The sequence below is a fragment of the Canis lupus genome, chromosome 1 (assembly GCF_003254725.2).
Source record: "Canis lupus dingo isolate Sandy chromosome 1, ASM325472v2, whole genome shotgun sequence".
NCBI classification, from domain to species: Eukaryota; Metazoa; Chordata; class Mammalia; order Carnivora; family Canidae; genus Canis; species Canis lupus.
Window position 1 is genome coordinate 53,267,919 of NC_064243.1, and position 19,780 is coordinate 53,287,698.

Below are 19,780 nucleotides of genomic sequence, written 5' to 3' on the forward strand. Positions count from 1 at the left end.
AGAAGTGGACCCTCAACTTTATGGTCAACTAATATTCGATAAAGGAGGAAAGACTATCCGTTGGAAGAAAGACAGTCTCTTCAATAAATGGTGCTGGGAAAATTGGACATCCACATGCAGAAGAATGAAACTAGACCACTCTCTTTCACCATACACAAAGATAAACTCAAACTGGATGAAAGATCTAAATGTGAGACAACACAGGCAACACCCTTTTTGAACTCGGCCACAGTAACTTCTTGCAAGATACATCCATGAAGGCAAAAGAAACAAAAGCAAAAATGAACTATTGGGACTTCATCAAGATAAGAAGCTTTTGCACAGCAAAGGATACAGTCAACAAAACTAAAAGACAACCTACAGAATGGGAGAAGACATTTGCAAATGACATATCAGATAAAGGGCTAGTTTCCAAGATCTATAAAGAACGTATCAAACTCAACAGCAAAGAAACAAACAATCCAATCATGAAATGGGCAAAAGACAAGAAGAGAAATCTCACAGAGGAAGATATAGACATGGCCAACAAGCACATGAGAAAATGCTCCGCATCACTGGCCATCAGGGAAATACAAATCAAAACCACAATGAGATACCACCTCATACCAGTGAGAATGGGGAAAATTAACAAGGCAGGAAACCACAAATGTTGGAGAGGATGCGGAGAAAAGGGAACCCTCTTACACTGTTGGTGGGAATGTGAACTGGTGCAGCCACTCTGGAAAACTGTGTGGAGGATCCTCAAAGAGTTAAAATTAGACCTGCCCTACGACCCAGCAATTGCACTGTTGGGGATTTACCCCAAAGATACAGATGCAATGAAAAGTCGGGACACCTGCACCCCGATGTTTCTAGCAGCAATGTCCACAATAGCCAAACTGTGGAAGGAGCCTCGGTGTCCATCGAAAGATGAATGGATAAAGAAGATGTGGTCTATGTATACAATGGAATATTCCTCAGCCATTAGAAACGACAAATACCCACCATTTGCTTCAACATGGATGGAACTGGAGGTTATTATGCCGAGTGAAATGAGTCAATCGTAGAAGGACAAACATTGTATGTTCTCATTCATTTGGGGAATATAAATAATAGTGAAAGGGAATAGAAGGGAAGGGAGAAGAAATGGGTAGGAAATATCAGAAAGGGAGACAGAACATAAAGACTCCTAACTCTGGGAAATGAACTAGGGGTGGTAGAAGTGGAGGAGGGTGAGGGGTGGGGGTGACTGGGTGATGGGCACTGAGGGAGGCACTTGACGGGATGAGCACTGGGTGTTGTTCTGTATATTGGCAAATTGAACACCAATAAAAAATAAATTTATTATTTAAAAAAAAAACAAAAAAAAAGAAGAAGAAGGAAGAAGAGAAAGAAAGAAAGAAAAGAAGAGTAAAGAAAAGGAGGGGAGAGAAGTCCTGAGGAACAGAGTCAAAGGAATAGAAATGGTGAAGTAGAAGGTAGGAGTAAAGGGAATCCAATGTGGGCAAAACAATACAACTCGAGAAGAAAGGGGAGAAAATCCTCCAGAAGATTTATCACCAACCTTCTAAAACTGATAAATCTTATTTTTAATAGTGTCAGTTGAATCCAGATTCCTCAGCTACTTTATCTTACTATTTCTTACAAAATGAACAAGAATTATACATTTAGGGTAATTACCATGGTAATTGGTTCTCTTTTAAAAGGATGTACCCTACTTCCTAGTCTCTGATCTGATACGTTCCCAGGGCTTTGTTTTTGTGCTCTAAAAATAATCTTTGGCAGTTGAATATTTCTTAGCAAATTCACCTGCAGCCCTGCATTTCATGCCATCTGGAACCACTAATTTTATTTTGTTTGAATTATCCAAGTGTGGTCTTACCTGAATTTCGACAGCAGCTATTCTTACAAAGTCCTCATTACTTTCTGATTTTCCAGAACACATTTCTTCCTTTTCCAGTATTTTGAAAGAAATGATTAAGATACTAAAAGAATTGAAACTCTGTGGGAAATGTTACCTTGCTATGTCTCCATTTTCACAATAAATGTCAGTAATGTTTGGTTGAAACAATCTATTTTCACTTAATTGTCATTCATATGCTTAATTAAAAGCCTCTTCAAAGATTATTTTAAAAACCTTCATTTTCAAATCAACAGGATACTTACTTAATCTGCTTTGAAAGATATTTACTAAAATGGAGTCACAAACAATGATTGCAATAACTAATGGAGCACAGGTGAGCTCATAAGCCTGGGAAGCAAACTAGCAAGTAACATCATTGATAGAGGAGCATGTGCTTTCCAGGAACTCTAGGCTAGTCAGCAGAACCCAGTGCTCCCAGGAACTGCCCACACCCCGCTCTATTTCACTTCTAGACACTGCAACCCCAAAGAAAGACCAACCCAACACAGTCTCTACCCATCCTTGGCTCAGAAGTTTCAGGAGCTTGACCGTCCAGCTCAAAACTCACAGAGCTCTTTTGATATCTCTCTGGCATCTTCATAGCCCTGGCTCCTGGGCTGAGATGCAGCTCCAGTGCAAGGGGGCCTACATTCCTAATGCCCATGGCCTATCCACCTAAACTTGCACTCCTCACTTAGATTCCCCATCACCTCACACTGCCTGTAGGCAGGACCGCCTGCTGCCTTACATCAGACCACCACATGCTTTTTGGTTGAATCTTCACTCATCACTAGTCAGATCTTTTGACTCACATGCCTTCGCTTTGGAGTGGACCTCCACAGTCCCTTCAGATGGCCAGGGGAGGGACTGAATTCCTTTTAGCCTTGTTATTTCTCAGTCTAGTTTATCTTAGTAACATGTGGACCCAGTTTGATGTAACCTAAGCTTTAAAAGCAATTTTGATATCTGAAAAATCATTCAAAGGCAAACAGCAGCAAATGACAGCAAGTACATAATGATTCAAACTGCAATTGCGCTTTTAAAGTTAATAGAATGAGTAATGAGATACACACAGAGAAGTCTGTGTAAGGTGGCAGAGAGGATGCTCCAAGTCAAAATAATAACAGATTCAAGGACCCAAAGGAGTAAGAACCCAGAGTAGGTTTGCTGGTGTGAAAAGTGTTGAAGCCCAAGTGGATGGAAATGCAGCTGGCCAAACAAAGAAACGTGGTCGAGTGCCTGTGTACTAGGATAGGGAGTGTAAATTTCCTCTTGAGAAAAATATCAAGGGGAGGAGTAATAGAAGCAGACTTTTCAGTGATGAAGATGTTCTGGCACTGTTGTGGAAGCGATGAGACTGGAGGCAGAGAAGTCCATAGGGAGCTGTATCCTTATCAAAGAAGATGAAATGGAGTACCTGAGAGGCTGAAGGCTCAGCCCCAAGGAACAGAACTGAAAAACACTTCAGAGCAATCGAAGGCAGTGGGAAATGACTGCTGATTTGGGGAAGAAATGAGAGAGAAGGAATGTCCAGGTTTCTGAATTGGATGGATCTATGGAGAAGTTGATGAGCCTGTGGTACACAGATCTCCATGTTCACTCATTAACCATACTTTCACCAAATGTTTAGTAACCTCTACATGAACAAACTACCTGGAACTTGCGATTAGATGCACAACTCTGGAAGTCAGGAGAGATGTGTGGGCTGGACGCTCGTGAGCACACAGGCAGGACTTGAGTGCCATGAAAATCAACAGGAAAAGCAAAGGATAGTTTGTAAAACTAGAGGGTAAAACAGCTGGATAAGGCAAATTTTTTAATAAAGATCTTTATTTATTTATTCATGAGAGACACACACAGAGAGAGAGAGAGAGGCAGAGACACAGGCTGAGGGAGAAGTAGGCTCCATGCAGGGTGCCCGATGTGGGACTCCATCCTGGGTCTCCAGGATCATGCCCTGGGCTGAAGGTGGCGCTAAACCACTGGGCCACCCCGGCTGCCCAGATAAAGCAAATTTTAAAGGTTAAACCTTCTAAATATGCTTAGTTCAAATGGAAAAATTCCTTAGGCAGTAAAACCAGAAAAGAGTATTGGAACAATTGACAAAATTTCAATCTGGTCCATGAATTGTATGGTAGTATTGCATTAATGTTAAATATCCTGATTTTAACCATTATACTATGATTATTGAAAATAATGTATTTTTTCTAAGGAGAGACATTCGGAAGTATTTGAGGGTAGAGGGTATCATCTGCCACTTACTCTCTAATTTAGGAAATTAATATATATTCAACATATATATTTTATATGTATATTTATTTATATTTAAATATATATATTATTTATATATAAATTTAATATATATATTTAATTTATAATATATAATTTAATATATTTTTAATTTATAAATATATAAAATCATACTAATAATATTTAGTAATACTAATAATACTAATATATAAATATTATTTAGCTTAATATGTAAATATATACATTATACATATAATAAATATATACACATAATATATTTATATGTCCAGAGAGACAAAGATAACATACTAAAGCAATTAGATAAAGTATAAACAGCTAATAATCTGGATAAAGGATATAGAGGTTTTATTACCTATTCTTATAAGTTCTCTATAGGTTTTAAATGACTTCAAACTATAAATTCATATCAAAATTAAAAATTTATAGAAAGAATTGAGGAAGTGGGGTCATAGAGGAAAGTGCAAAGAAAAGGAGAAATACTTGTGGAAGAAATCATTTTAAAGGCTATTTAATATAAATAAAGTAAAAAATACATCTTTTAATATAAGACATATGGAATCTGACTCATTGTTTAATAAGCACTCCTCAATTAAAAAAAACACTATGTAAGCAAATAACAGAGCTGGGATATTAAAATTCTGGACAAAATCAGCAAGTAGACAGGTTGCCTGGGCATCAAGGATTTCTGGCCACTGCATAGTAAATGTCTGTGACAAGTGCCAGCTCTGATCAAGACATGTCCACTGGCAATAAAAGTTGTTAACCCTTGTATGAGAGCTGGAATAGGGCTTTTTTTGCTCAGAGGCAGACTTTATGAATTTGTAAGAACCCTTTTAGCCTTACATGCTGGGTGGTATACTATGTGTTTTGACCATTCTACCTTTGTCACATTCATGTGATTGTATAGAAATATCCTCCCAAGGTAGGACTACAAGCAATAATTCAAGCAGTTATCTTTCTACCTTTTCATTTTTCTTGGGTACAATAAAAATATTGATTGTCTTAAGGATTATACTCACTAATGATATACAAAAGGAAATGAGTCAATCAGAGAAGGACAAACATTGTATGTTCTCATTCATTTGGGGAATATAAATAATAGTGAAAGGTAATAGAAGGGAAGAGAGAAGAAATGGGTAGGAAATATCAGAAAGGGAGACAGAACATAAAGACTCCTAACTCTGGGAAACGAACTAGGGGTGGTGGAAGGGGAAGAGGGCGGGGGGTGGGGGTGAATGGGTGACGGGCACTGAGGGGGGCACTTGACAGGTTGAGCACTGGGTGTTATTCTGTATGTTGGCAAATTGAACACCAATAAAAAATAAATTTATTTAAAAAAAGAAAAATTCTGTAAGTTGCAAGTTAGGTGGAAATTCTGATGAGGATTAGAGGTGTGAAAGGACAAGGAAAGTCAGTGCAGAAATAGTGGTATACAGCAGAGAGAGTGGAAGCAGAAACTGGCAAGTGACAGGTGCTCTACATCTCTGACAGCTTTTTTTTTTATATTTTTGTTTCATCTCACAACAGACTAGCTTCCTCTTTATGATCCACTATTAAGACTTTGTTTACTCAGAGCACTTTCTTTAGTGAAAATGAAAAAAAAGTAGTCATAATTTGAATGCATTAAAAATAGCAAGTTTTCTGCTTACTGTTTTTCCACAAAAATGCCAAGACTGTTCAGTGGGGAAAATACAGTCTTTTTAACAAGTGGTGCTAGAGCAACTGTATTTCCACATTCAAAAGAATGAGGTTGGACTCCTACCTCACACCATATTCAATAACTAACTCAAAATAGATCAACCAACTAAATAAAATTACTGAAATCATAAAATTCTTAGAAGCAAACATAGCAGTGAATCAGTATGACCTTGTATTTCATGAATTCCTCAATATGTTTCAAAAGCATGAGCAATTAAAGAAAATATGAATAAATTGGACTTCATCAAAGTTAAAATTTTTGTGCATCAAAGGATCTTATCAAAAAAAATAAAATAAGAGACAATCTACAAAGTGGGAAGGAATATTTGCAAATATATATTTGGTAAGGGTTTAGTATATAGAATATATAAGTAATTCTTACATCTAAAGAACAATGAAGGAACACCTGGGTGACTCAGTGATTGTCTGTTTTTGGCTCAGGCCACGACCCCGGATTCCTAGGATCAAGTCCCACATAAGGATTCTTGCAGGGAGGCTACTTCTCCTTCTGCTTATGTCTCTACCTCTCTTTCTGTGTCTTTCATAAACAAACAAACAAACAAACAAACAAGCAAATAAAAACTTTTTTAAAAAATGAACAGTGAGGGGTATCTGAGTGGCACAGTTGGTTAATCATTTGACTTCAGCTCAGATGATGATCTCCAGGTCGTGGGATCAAGCCCCTTGTTAGGCTCCCTATTCAGCTGGGATTCTGCTTGTTCCTCTCCCTCTGACCCTCCTCCTGCTTGTGCTTTCCCTCTCTCGAATAAATTAAAATCTTTAAGATACAATGAGATATCACTTTATGCCTGTCAGAATGGCTAAAATTATGAAGACAGGAAACAGCAAGTGTTGACAAGGATACGAAGAAAAAAGAACTCTCGTGCACTGTTGGTGGAAATGCAAATTGTTATGGCCACTGTAGGAAACAGTATGGAGTTTCCTCAAAAAATTAAAAATAAAAATGCTATATGATCCAAAAATTCCACTACTGTGTATTTACCTAGAGAAAATTAAAATACTAACTCAAAAAGATACATGATATAACCTCTATGTTTATTGAAGCCTTGCAGTAGCCAAAACATGGAAGCAACCAAAGTTGCACAAAGAAAAATGTGTATACACATATATACACAGCAGAATATTACACAGCCATAAATAGATGTAATCATATCATTTGAGACAATATGCATGGACCTAGAGGGTATTATGCTAGGTGAGATAAGTCATACTGACAAAGACAAAAATCATGATTCTGCTCATAAATGGAATCTAAAAAATGAATGAATAAAGTAGAATTAGAACTATAAATACAGAAAATAAACTGATGGTCGCCAGAGGGCAGGAGAGTGGAGAAGGGGTGGAAAAAATGAGTGAAGAAAGTGGAGTGGGAGACACAGGCCACCAGTTTTGGAATAAAAAGTCACAGGAATAAAAAGCAGAGCATAAGGAATACGGTCACTGATACCGTAACAGCAATGTACTGGACAGATGGTAGCTATGCTTGTGGTGAGCATTGTATAATGTGTAAACTTGGCAAATCACTAAGTTGTACACCTGAAACTCATGTAACATTTCATGTCAACTATACTCAAATAAAAACATGGAAATTCTAAAAAAAAAAAAGATTAAAAATAAAGAAGAAAAAGACAACTCAGTTTAAACATGGGCAAAGGACTTGACAAGACATCTCATCAAACAAAAAATACAAATGGCCAACATACACATGAGAAGATGCTCAACATTATTAGTTATTCAGGAAATGCAAATCAAAACCACAAGTTACCACTTTACACCCACTAAGATGACAATAATTTTTAAAAATGGAAACACAGAGAAAGTCGAACCCTCATATATTGCTGCTGGGAATGTAAAATGGTTCAGCAATACAGAAAATGATTTGGTGGTTCTTCAAGATCTAAAACAGACTTACCAGTACCCAGCAATTCCAATCCTAGGTAAATACCGCTCAAAAATGAAAACAGGCTATTAAACAACTAGATGTATATGCACATTTATAGCAGCACTATCACAATAGCCACGAGATAGAAACAACCCGAATGTCTGTCAATGAATGAATGAACACACAATTTGTGGTATAAATATATTAACCACAAAAAGAATATTAGCCACAAAAAGAAATGAAATGTTGATACATGCTACAATGTGGATGAACTTTGAAAATATTACATCAAGTGAGAGAAGCTAGGCACAAAACACCACATATTTTATGACTACATTTACTTAAAATATCCAAAGTAGGTAATGCCATAGACAGAATGCAGGCTGGTGGATAACAGGGCTATGGAGGGAGGTATGGAGAGCAACTGGTTAAAAGGGACGAGGTTTCCTTTTGAGGTGATGAAAACGTTTTAGAACTAGATTGAGGTGACAGTTGTGTAACATAAATATTCTAATGTCACAAAACTATTCACTCTAAAATTGTTGATTTGATGTTATGTTATTTCATGTCAACAAAAAAAAAGAAAGAAAATAATATACAATTTTCGTCCTTTCTCTTATTGATCTGAGTCCCATTTCCACCTGACAGTGAAAATACTAGATACACTTAGCAACCATTTCTGGTTCAAAACTCAGTGTCATTGGGTAGTCTATTCAAGATTTTCAAGTCAGTCTTCATTTGAACCACAATCCTTTTAATGGGTGACCTCCTCTTACCTTCTTTGGGGTGACCTGCATGATATCATGGCATGGAATGAGGCAGAGAGCTGCTTTCCTGGTATGTCCTGATACTCTTTACTCTCTGAAACCATGAGTCATCCATTCTTCCAGCTAGAACAGTGTTTGGAGGTTACTCCAGTGGGTGGTAATGAACCTGTTTCTCACTTCCATGATTCTCAGTGAGGTTCTAGCAGCATCTCCATTATTTTTTTTAAGATTTTATTAATTTATTCATGAGAGACACAGAGAGGGAGGCAGAGACATAGACAGAGGGAGAAGCAGGCTCCTCATAGGGAGCCTGATGTGGGACTTGATCCCAGGACCCCAGGATCACAACCTGAGCTGAAGGCAGATGCTCAACCGCTGAACCACCCAGGTGTTACAGCATCTCCATTATTACGCCACAGCCTTTGCTAGGAGGAGCCCCTTACCTCACACACCATGAATCCCGCTTGGGCACAGGGACCACTCTCAGTTAAGCAAAAAGAGTCAGGGGCATGGCTGTTGCTCTCCACAATGGACTAGCAACTAAGCAACTAGCTCATGTAGTCATGGGGCTGGCGAGTCCAAAATCCATGGTGCAAGCTAGGCTAGCAGTCTGGAGGTTCAGGTAAGCACTGATGTTGCAATCTTGAGTCCAAAGGCTGGAAATTGAGGCAGAATATGCCACAGTCTGGAAACAGAATTCCTTCTTCTCTGGCAAACTTCAGTCTTTGCTCTTAGGGCCTCCATCTGATTGGACGAGGCCCACTCCCATCATGGAGGTGACCTTCTCTACTTATAGTCAACTGACCAAATGTTAATCGTGTCTAAAAATACCTTCCCAGCAACATGTAGACTAGCATTTGACCAAACAACTGGACACTATGATCTAGCAAAGTTTATACATAAAATTATTCATCATAACATCCTAGAAGGAATGTGGGTCCAGCCCCGAGTAGTCTGCCTATATAAGAGAAAATAAAATGCTGCTCTATTTAATCCACCATTTTACTGTTACTTTTTACCAAACCTAGGTCAAGGTCACTGGGGTCTACTGATTCTAATTGTTCATTTAAAGAGTCACTCCTGAGGTCAGAGATGAGCTCTTGTTCGTGGCTCCATTCCTAACTTCCTATTCGAGTGTTTGGTGACTATCATACAGTCATGAATGACCTATTGAGGTCATGAATGATGAAGGTTTTCAATGTCTTTCCTCCCTAAAATAGTCTTTAGCTAGAGTAACTCTATATCCTAGGACTTCTAGACTATCCTTATTTCAAATATCCTTATTCAGTGTTCCTACTTTAAGTATACTGCTTTCTTATTCTTCTTAAATTGTGGTATGCTGGATCCTATGAATAAATAAATAAATAAATAAATTTTAAAAATCTTAAAAAAAAAGGAAAGCTTTGAAAAAAAGTATTTTATTTATTTATTCATGAGAGACACAGAGAGAGGCAGAGACACAGGCAGAGGGAGAAACAGGCTCCATGCAGGGAGCTCGATGCGGGACTCGATCCCAGGTGTCCAGGATCAGACCCTGGGCTGAAGGCGGCGCTAAACTGCTGAGCCACCTGGGCTGCCCCCCCATTTGGAGTTCTTATCTGCTCCTGGGCTGCACAGCTGGGACAGAGGAGGGTCAGGTAGGGACCTCTCTCTGTGGTGAGGTTGCAATTTCAGACCCATTACGTAGATAGGCAGGTACTTTGCAAAGCTTTGCTGCAACATTCCCTGTCTACAATAAGATACAGGTAAGGGTTTGAGGGGAGAGACATGTGTGCAAGCATATTTATAACTCTGTCTGCATAAGTTCTTGAAACTTTCTGAAGTTGGGAAAATCACTTTTGGAAAATTATTGAAAACGACAGTAGCAATGTGAACTACAGACTTGGTCTCATATAAAACAAAACAGTGCACAGGGCTTGCTTATAACTCTCTTCCTTCATCCTGAGCCAACTCTTGCAAGAGAACAGAGATGCACATCACTCTTCTTTCCTTCCCTGGATCTCCACAGTGTCCACTCTTCTAATACACTATGTCTTCCGAAATTGTCTCATTAGTATTTATTGCCCCAAGTGGTTAAAATCTACTTTATCCAGTTGCTCAAAAAACAGTCGTTAAAGGTAGTTTAACTAAGACTCTCCTCTCCCATCAAGACCTACAAAGTGCTGGCTGCTGGCTTTACAAGTTAACAGAAATGATAGTGTGTGACTGTCTTTCTTTACCTTCACAGTAGTATTTTTTGCCAAACCAGCAGCTTTTCTCTGCCAATATCAGTCTTCCAGACTTCATGGTGATGGAAGAAGCATTTAAAACCTCTTTATTGTGGAAGGCTTACTTCCAGTTGCAGTGGTCATGGAAATATTAGCCTGGGCATACCCATTTGATCTGTAACACCATCTTTCCAAATTTCAAATTGAAATGTTGATTTAAAAGTGAACATTGAGTAGCAGAGTGTTGTTTTTTTAAATAATAAATTTATTTTTTATTGGTGCTCAATTTACCAACATACAGAATAACACCCAGTGCTCATCCCGTCAAGTGCCCCCCTCAGTGCCCCTCACCCATTCATCCCCACCCCCTGGCCTCCTCCCCTTCCACCACCCCTAGTTAATTTCCCAGAGTTAGGAGTCTTTATGTTCTGTCTCTCTTTCTGATATTTCCTACCCATTTCTTCTCCCTTCCCTTCTATTCCCTTTCACTATTATTTATATTCCCCAAATGAATGAGACCATATAATGTTTGTCCTTATCCGACTGACTTATTTCACTCAGCATAATACCCTCCAATTCCATCCATGTTGAAGCAAATGGTGGGTATTTGTCATTTCTATTGGCTGAGGAATATTCCATTGTATACATAGACCACATCTTCTTTATCCATTCATCTTTCGATGGACACCGAGGCTCCTTCCACAGTTTGGCTATTGTGGACATTGCTGCTAGAAACATCGGGGTGCAGGTGTCCCGGCGTTTCATTGCATCTGTGTCTTTGGGGTAAATCCCCAGCAGTGCAATTGCTGGGTCGTAGGGCAGGTCTATTTTTAACTCTTTGAGGAACCTCCACACAGTTTTCCAGAGTGGCTGCACCAGATCACATTCCCACCAGAGTGTTGTGATTTTTTTTTAAATGTTTACATTATGGGATATTTTAACTCTTTGTTAATTTATTTATTTAGAGTCTTCCAAGCTTCCTAAATATCCAACATCAAGGTCACTCTCTCTCTCAAGCAGCAAGGACCTACGTTAATAGGTTAGCATGATTTTTCCATCATTTTAAATTTAGTGAATTATCAACTACATACCTCCCTTTCCTAATGAATATTGAAATGAGACCAACTGTAGCCCACACGAAGACTCCACCTCAAGCCCACTTAAGCGACTGGAGGCTATGAAAGACCCCTCATCAGACAGTCATATTGGGTGTGTCGAATCTCACCATGCATGGTTTATTCGTGTAGATGCTGCATCTGCCATCATATATCAGCCAGGGTCAGGCAAGATATGGAGTGTCCACTCAGAGAGGATAACTGAGACAAGTCCCGGAACAGGACCATTAATAAAATTGTATGGAATTTAAGGATGGTAAGTCATCCTGTGGCTTCCAACATTGGGAGGCCATTGCTGCTCTGTAGAGAAGACATGGTTACCAAATGCTGGAAAGGACCACTATGACTCTAAGAGGCAGCTGTCTGGACAGGCCATTATGCAGCTGACCCCCTGACCTAGCAGGGAGGGTGTCAGGGAAATGAGGTCTAGGTTACGCTGGTGATTCTCGTCAGCCAGAGTGCTAGAAGGCTGCCATCAATTTCGTCCACACAGGGCTGCCTTCTGAAGCTCACCCAGGGTGGAGAAGGAGCAGAGAGTACCTGGAGAGGAGCAAACAGAAATGATGCACACATACTGGGATAGCCATATTATGAAATGTTCCCAGCATCCCTGCCCTGCTCTGCCAAGCCAGAGGGTTCACTGGCTCATTTAAAACCTCTCATTAATTGTCTGGCTTCCATGTCCCGAGGAGTGTACTAAAGGCTCCTTCTCAGCTAAAAGAACTAGCAGGATAAGAGGTCAAGGTCAATGGGATCTACTGATTCTTGTTGTTTCTGTAAAGAGTCACTCCTGGGATGCCGGGCTGGCTCAGCAGTTGAGCATCTGCTCAGGGTGTGATCCTGGGTCTGGAGATCAAGTCCCACATCAGGCTCCATGCAAGGAGCCTGCTTCTCTCCCTCTGCCTATGTCTCTGCCTCTCTCTGTGTGTCTCTCATTAACAAATAAATAAATAGGGCAGCCCGGGTGGCTCAGCGGTTGAGTGACTGCCTTTGACCCAGGGCCTGATCCTGGAGACCCGGGATCGAGTCCCACGTCAGGCTCTCTGCATGGGGCCTGTTCCTCCCTCTGCCTGTGTCTCTGCCTCTCTCTGCCTCTCTCTGTCTCTGTGTCTCTCATGAATAAATAAATAAAATCTTTAAAAAAAAAAAAACAAATAAATAAATAAATTTTTAAAAGTTTAAAAGGAAAGAGTCACTCCTGAGGTTAGAGATGAGCTCTTGTTCATGGCTCCATTCCTCTCTATTCGAGTGTTTGTTGACTATCATACAGTCATAAAATGCCTATTGAGTTCATGAATGAGGAAAGATTTCAATGCCTTTTCTCCCTAAAATAGTCTTTAGTTAGAGTAACTATATGTCCTAGAACTTCTAGACTAACTTTGTTTCAAATATCCTTACTCAGTGTTCCCCCACTTTCAGTACACTTATCTTTGACAGACCAAATGCTCTGATTTTCAGCTCCAAATACACTTACTGTAGCTACTGAGACCTGTTTTAATATGCTAGATATAGGCCCTGAGGGTAAAAATGTCCACTGATAGCTTGCAGAGTTCATGTACTGTAGTTATCAATATCCTTGCTCACTGGCACATTGTAATACACCAGCCCTGAAACCAATTTTGTGTGTTCAAAGGAAAGTACAAAAATCAATTACCAAAGAAGGATTATTTTTGTATTGCAACCTCTTGCCTCCCAGAGTAATCCAAAAATCATTATAGACCACCACATTCATAGATACACACTCTTCACCTCTCTCCTGATAGATTTTTCTTTACAAAAAAGGGAGAAGAATGTGACAACCTGTTTATTGAAAGGTCTTTGTTTTACTGTTATTTCAATTTGAATGTGCAGTGCTTCTTTATTTCAATTTTTACAAACTAAGTTGTCAAATTTAGTCAGTTTAAAAGATAAGTGAACAAGAAACAGGATAATCACATGGCCTTTTATAAAACCATTTTTCTGTTTTATTAGTCACATTAGCATTCTATTGCCCTTTAAATGTCACAAGTTCAAGAGCACAGCTGTACGCATCCCAGAAATATTTCTTCTCATTGTAATAAAGCATGAGGATACAATTTCCTAGGACACAGATAAGATGACAGAAAAACAACAAAATAAGGATCAAAACACGTTCAGTAGGGTTACATATGAGCAGCTTGGTTATTTTTCAGTCAAAGTTTTGTCATTGTTCTAACATTGAGCTCATCAAGAAATGGTTTCATTTGTTTGTTGATATATGCTATTGTTTCTTCTTTTATTATCTAAAACATGATTAGAAAAACAAAACATGTTTATTCTGCGACATGCAGAAATATAAAAGTGCCACCTCATTCTAAAGGAATGGAAATCACGTCCTGATGTACCGTATTATTCCAGAAGCACTTGCTACCCACCAACAAGCTGGGTATCACTTCCAATGTTATATCATATAGTTACAGTTAAGAGTGGTTATAACATCCCTAACATCTCAAAACCTACAGAGAGTTCAATCTATTCCAGTGGACCAATCAAAGAGCGAGAATAGGGAAAGAACAAAGAATGGGTGGATTCCAATTGTTTCCAATGCCTCCAGTCCATGATTAGACCATGGAGCAACAGGGTGAAATATGGCTTGAACCAGCATTTTCAAGAACTGATCCCCAGGAAGTATACACAAAAGATTTATTCTTTTATCCTACCCTCCTGGGCACAATCCTTGGTGTTTTATGAAATTATGAATTATTCTTATTTCATCCTTCTTTTCTCAACTATTTTGGAGCCTTTTCAATCCTCCATCCGTAGTACTTCTTGGACCTGTCTTCCTTCATTCACCTATCTTTTACAAAGTTCCTGGTTTGTTATTTATCTAATTTACATTGAGCTTTTAGATTCTTTCCTTTGACTTCTGATTCTTCCCTATTTCCTATGCTGCACTGTGACCCAAATTGGCTTTCTGAGCTAAATCCAGGCATATGTTTCTCTTGATAAATAATATTCTGTTCCAGGAGAAAATCATTGCCTATATCAATGATCCCCAAACCTTGGGCAGACAAGTAATATACATATGTATTTTCTGAATCAATATGTGAAAAGAGCACAAGAGTTGCTGTGCAACCTACAGATCAAAAGCTTCATTTCTTAAGACAAAAACATGTACTAGCTTAAGGAGTAAGACAAATTTATTGATTTAACTTTACAGAAAGAGTGTCACTAGTGAAGAATAAAAACCAGAGATTTCTATGGCTCTGGGACTTCTTTAATACCCTATTTCTCCTCCCAATACAGTGACTTCATATTTTCTATTTACAAGTTACCTTTTCCCAAAGACTGGGAGAGTACCCTCTGGAAGCTTCTGACTCACATCTTCAAGAGTTGCACAGGAAACTATATTCCTCTCTGATTCCAGGGTTTCCAACCTGGACAGGATTCTGCTTGGCTCATCCCAGGAGGTGGGCTGCTGAGATTGGCAGCTCCCAGTCAGATCTCATGGTTGGAACAGAAGTCCCAATGGTTTCTGAAACATACACATACACACTTCCTTCGAGGAGGGGAGGCAGTGCTCTGGTGTGCCAACACAAAGGACGTCTGCTTCAAGGGGCCTGCTGATTTTCTGTGTTAAAAGCAGTCATTACAGAGGGATCTTTGGTTCCTGTCATTGAGAATCAGGTTATTATTATCCCTCCAGCAGGAAACATAAAATCTGGAAAGATGAAGAATACAATGCTTTAAACCACTTTGGAGACTAATCAATACAAGAAAGAACTGAGTGGCTCTGTCTTGGAAGAAGGGAAGCAGAATGAGGTAAGGTTCCCCATCCACCCTACCACCATTACCCACACATTTGCCATTTTCCACTCAGGCAGATAAATGTCACAAAAAGCTACCAGAGATTGGAGTTCAGGTTGAGGTGGGGCCGTCCTAGTAAACACACCAGAAGGGCCATCTCCTTAGAATAAAAGTAAGGCTGAAACAGACCAGCCGGAGGAACAATGTTTAAAAACAAAACAATCCTCACCAGAGTTTAAGTGATCACCCGCACTCCATATGTCAGAAAGAAATGAGGAAGGAAGACAATATGATCTAGAGACTCTAAATTTTTAAAATTTTAAACACCTCTATGAAGATATATTTCATACATCATAAAATTCACTCATTTACACTATGCAGTTCAGTGGTTTTTCAATCCATTTGCATCATAGTCCAACCACCATCCCTGGAGCATGTTTATCACCCCATCCATAAAAAACCCAGTCCTGATTCTCCAATCCTTCCTCCACCCCAACCCTTAATAACCACTGGTCTACTTTCTCTATGTGTTGTTTGGACATTTTTACATAAGTGAAATCATGCAGTATGTGGTCTTTTATGTGGCTGACTTCTTTCACTATACCTAAGAGTGGAATTTTTGGGCCATTTGGTAACTCTACATTCAACCTTTTGACAACTATCAGTTTTCCAAAGCCCTGCATCATTTTACATTCCCACCAGCAATGTGGGAGGGTTTCAGTTTCTCTCCAACTTTGCTGACAGGTGGTAGCCTGTCTTTCATATTATAACCATCTTAGTGTGTACAAAGTAGTATCACAATGTGATTCTAGCTCACGTTTCCCTAATGACTTGTGATGTTGTACCCCTTTCAATTTGTTTTTTAGCCATTTGGAGACATATTAGCCATTTCTTAGGAGAAATAGCTATTCAAATCATGTGCCCATTTTTAATCACTCTGCCTATGGCCCAACTTATTATTTCTAATATTTCTAATTGTGGAATTCTTGGGTTTCTTTATATATAAAATCATATAATTAGCAAATAGAGTTAGCTGTACATCTTCCTTTTCAATCTCGATGCCTCTTACTTCTTTCTCTTGCCTAATTGCACTTAGCTAGACCCTTCAATGCAATACTGAACAGAAATGGCTAGAAAAAGGCATACTTGTCTTGTTCTTCATCTTAGGGGAAAGCGTTTAGTGTTCCCACATTAAGTATGACATTGGCTATGGGATTTTCCCCAATGACCTCTATTGGATTAAGGAAGTTCTCTCTATTTGTAGTTTGTTGAGTGTTTTTATAATAAAAGCATGTTGGATTTTTGTCAAATGATTTTGCTGTCTCTATTGAGATGTTCATCTGATTTTTCCATTATTCTATGAATATAGTGTATTACCCTAATTGATTTTCAGATGTTAGGCCATTCTTCCTATCCAGTGATAAATCTGACTTAGTAATGGTATGTTGCTCAATGTGCTGTGTAGGTGTATTGTTCATAAATATTGTGTCTATACTTATAAGTGATATTAGTCTGTTGTCTTTTTTTCTTGTGATAACTGGGTTTGACATCAGGGTAATATGAGACTCAGAATGAGTTAAAAAGTGTTCCCCCTTTTCTGGATTTTGGTAAATTTTGTGAAAGTTTGGTACTAGATCTTTAAATGTCTGGTGGAATTCACTAGTGAAGTGCATTTCAACCTAGGTTTTGCTTTATTGCAGGTTTCTATTTACTAAGGCATTCTTTTCCCTTGTGATTGTTCTCTTCTGATTATTTATTTCCTCTTGAGCCAGCTTCAGTAGTTATTTGTTTTTTATCTCTTTAGGAATCTTTGCATTTCATCTAGGTTATCTGATTTGTTGGCCTGTTTTGACTATAGTAGTCCCTTATAATCCTTTTTAATTTCTGTAAGGTGAATAATGATGTTCATCTTTCATTACTGATTTTAGTAATATGAGTCTTTTCTCTTATTTTCTTGGTCATTGTAGTTCAAGGTTGTCAATCTTATTGAAGAATAAATAGTTGAAAACAAAAAAAGTCATTGATACCATCTTGTATACACATTGACCTTTGCCGGTGCTGTTTTTCTCATATGGATTTGAATTGTTGTCTAGTGTCATTTAATTTCAGCCTAAGGCTCCCTTCAGCCTTTCTTGTAGGGCAGGCTTATGAGTGATAAACCCTCTCCATTTGTATATATCTGAGATGTATTAATTTTTCTTTTACTTTTAAAGAATAGTTTTTGCCGCAAGCACTTTGAATATGTCATCCCCTGTCTTCTGTCTTCTGTGTCCTAGAAGCAGCCACTTGTTCACCTTACAGAGAAGCCTTTGTTTATGATAAGTCATTTGTCTATTGCTGCTTTTAAGACTCTTTTCTTTATTTCTGACTTGTCAATTTGACTATGTGTCTAGGTCTGGGTTATTCTATTCAAAGTTTGTTGAGTTCTTGAAAGTGTAGATTCATTTGTTCATCAAATTCAAGGAGTTTCTTGACATTGTTTCCTCAAATATTCTTAAATATTTTTTCTGACCCTTTTTGACCCTTTGTCTGTCTCTTATCCTTGTGATATTCCATTCTTCACATGCTGATATCCTTGATGGGGATAGGTCTCAGAGGCTCTATTCGTTTTTCTTCACTCCTTTTCTTTATGTTCTCCAGACTCTATAATCTCTATTGGGAGATCTTTAACTTTACTGATACTTTCTTCTAATAGCTCAAATCTGTATTGAGCCCATCTAGTAAAGTTTGTAGTTCAGTGATTTACTTTTTGAGTCCAGAATTTCTATTTGTGACTCAAAACAAATTGTTTTGTTTTGGTTTTGCTATGGAGTTAATGTTTGTGTCCCCCAAAAATTTATAAGTTGAAACTCTAACCCCTAATGTGATGGTATTAGAAGATGGTTATCTTTGGGAGGTAATTGGGTCATATTTAGAAACCTCATAATAGAATTGATGCCCTTATAAACAAGAGAAAGTGCTCTCTCCCTCTGTCTCTCTGTCTTTCTGTGTCTCTCTGTCTCTCTCTTGCACACATGTACATGTGCGTGCTCTCTCTCTCTCCTCATATCATAGTACAATGAGAAGATGGCCATCTAGGTACCAGAAAAAGGGTCCTCACCAGATACCTTTTCTGCCAGCACTCTGATCTTGGACTTCCAGGCTCAAGAACTTAAGAAATAAATTTTCTGTTGTTTACACCATCTAGTCTATGGTTATTTTGTTATAGTAGCCTGATCTAAGACAAATTCTTCTCTCTTCATTGATAGTCTTTGTTTGGTAAGATCTTGTAGCCACATAATCCTTTAATTGTTTATATACTCTTTGTCTACTAAGTCCACATCTGAGCCCCTCAGGAACATTTTTTTGTCAACTGTTCTTTTTATTATGAATGTAGCATATTTTCTTTTGCTTCTTTGTATGACACAGAACCTTAATAACTTATATAATAACAAATCAAGTATTAGATTCCTTCACACACACACACACACACACACACACACACACACACACATCAAAGTTTGTTTCTGTTGCTGAATTTAAGTTTCTTTTTTTTTTTTTTTTTTTGAATTTAAGTTTCTTCATTGTAGCTCACTTGCTTAGCTACTTTTCTATACTAATTCTATAGATTGCAAATACTGAAATACATAGGATATATTATACATATATAATATTTTATATCTAGGATATATACAGCAACTGAGTTCTCTGTTAACTTCCTTTTTTTTCTTTTTAAAACTGGCTTCATATGGGTCAGACCTGGATCAGTATAATTTAGTGGGCAACCAATGATTACTTATTTGGAGGATTTTCTTCTATGTCACTCTTTGCTAAGTGGATCAGTACGGGGATATTTGTCTTCAAACATCTGGCACTTTACAAGACAGCTTTAACTTTTGTTTCCTGCTGCGCATACAGCCAACGTCAACCAGAATGAATGACCGGTACTTCCTTCTTCCCAAAGTCTTCCTTGGTCATGCATACACCCCAAGTATCCTTTTAGAGCATAAGGAATAAATCAGAGTTTTTCACATGCTTTTTCATTGTCTAGGTTTCCTTTTAAATTCTGCCCAGGGTCTTGTTTGCCTCAGCTAAAAGCACAGCCCTAGCCAGGTGAGAGATGTTGCCAGGAGTCAGCAGTTTGCTAATATTTTTGTAATAACTAACACATTTAAAAATTTAGATGCAATTAG

General features: G+C 38.3%; 1 long non-coding RNA gene across 1 annotated transcript; it reads left to right on the top strand.

Moving 5' to 3' along the window:
* Positions 1–8,999: 8,999 nt before the first annotated feature.
* LOC118352013 (uncharacterized) lies at positions 9,000–18,730 on the top strand. Its single transcript, XR_004808396.2, has 3 exons — positions 9,000–9,143; positions 15,508–15,623; positions 18,663–18,730. It is a non-coding gene; the product is annotated as an uncharacterized LOC118352013 (long non-coding RNA).
* The last annotated feature ends 1,050 nt before the right edge of the window (positions 18,731–19,780 follow it).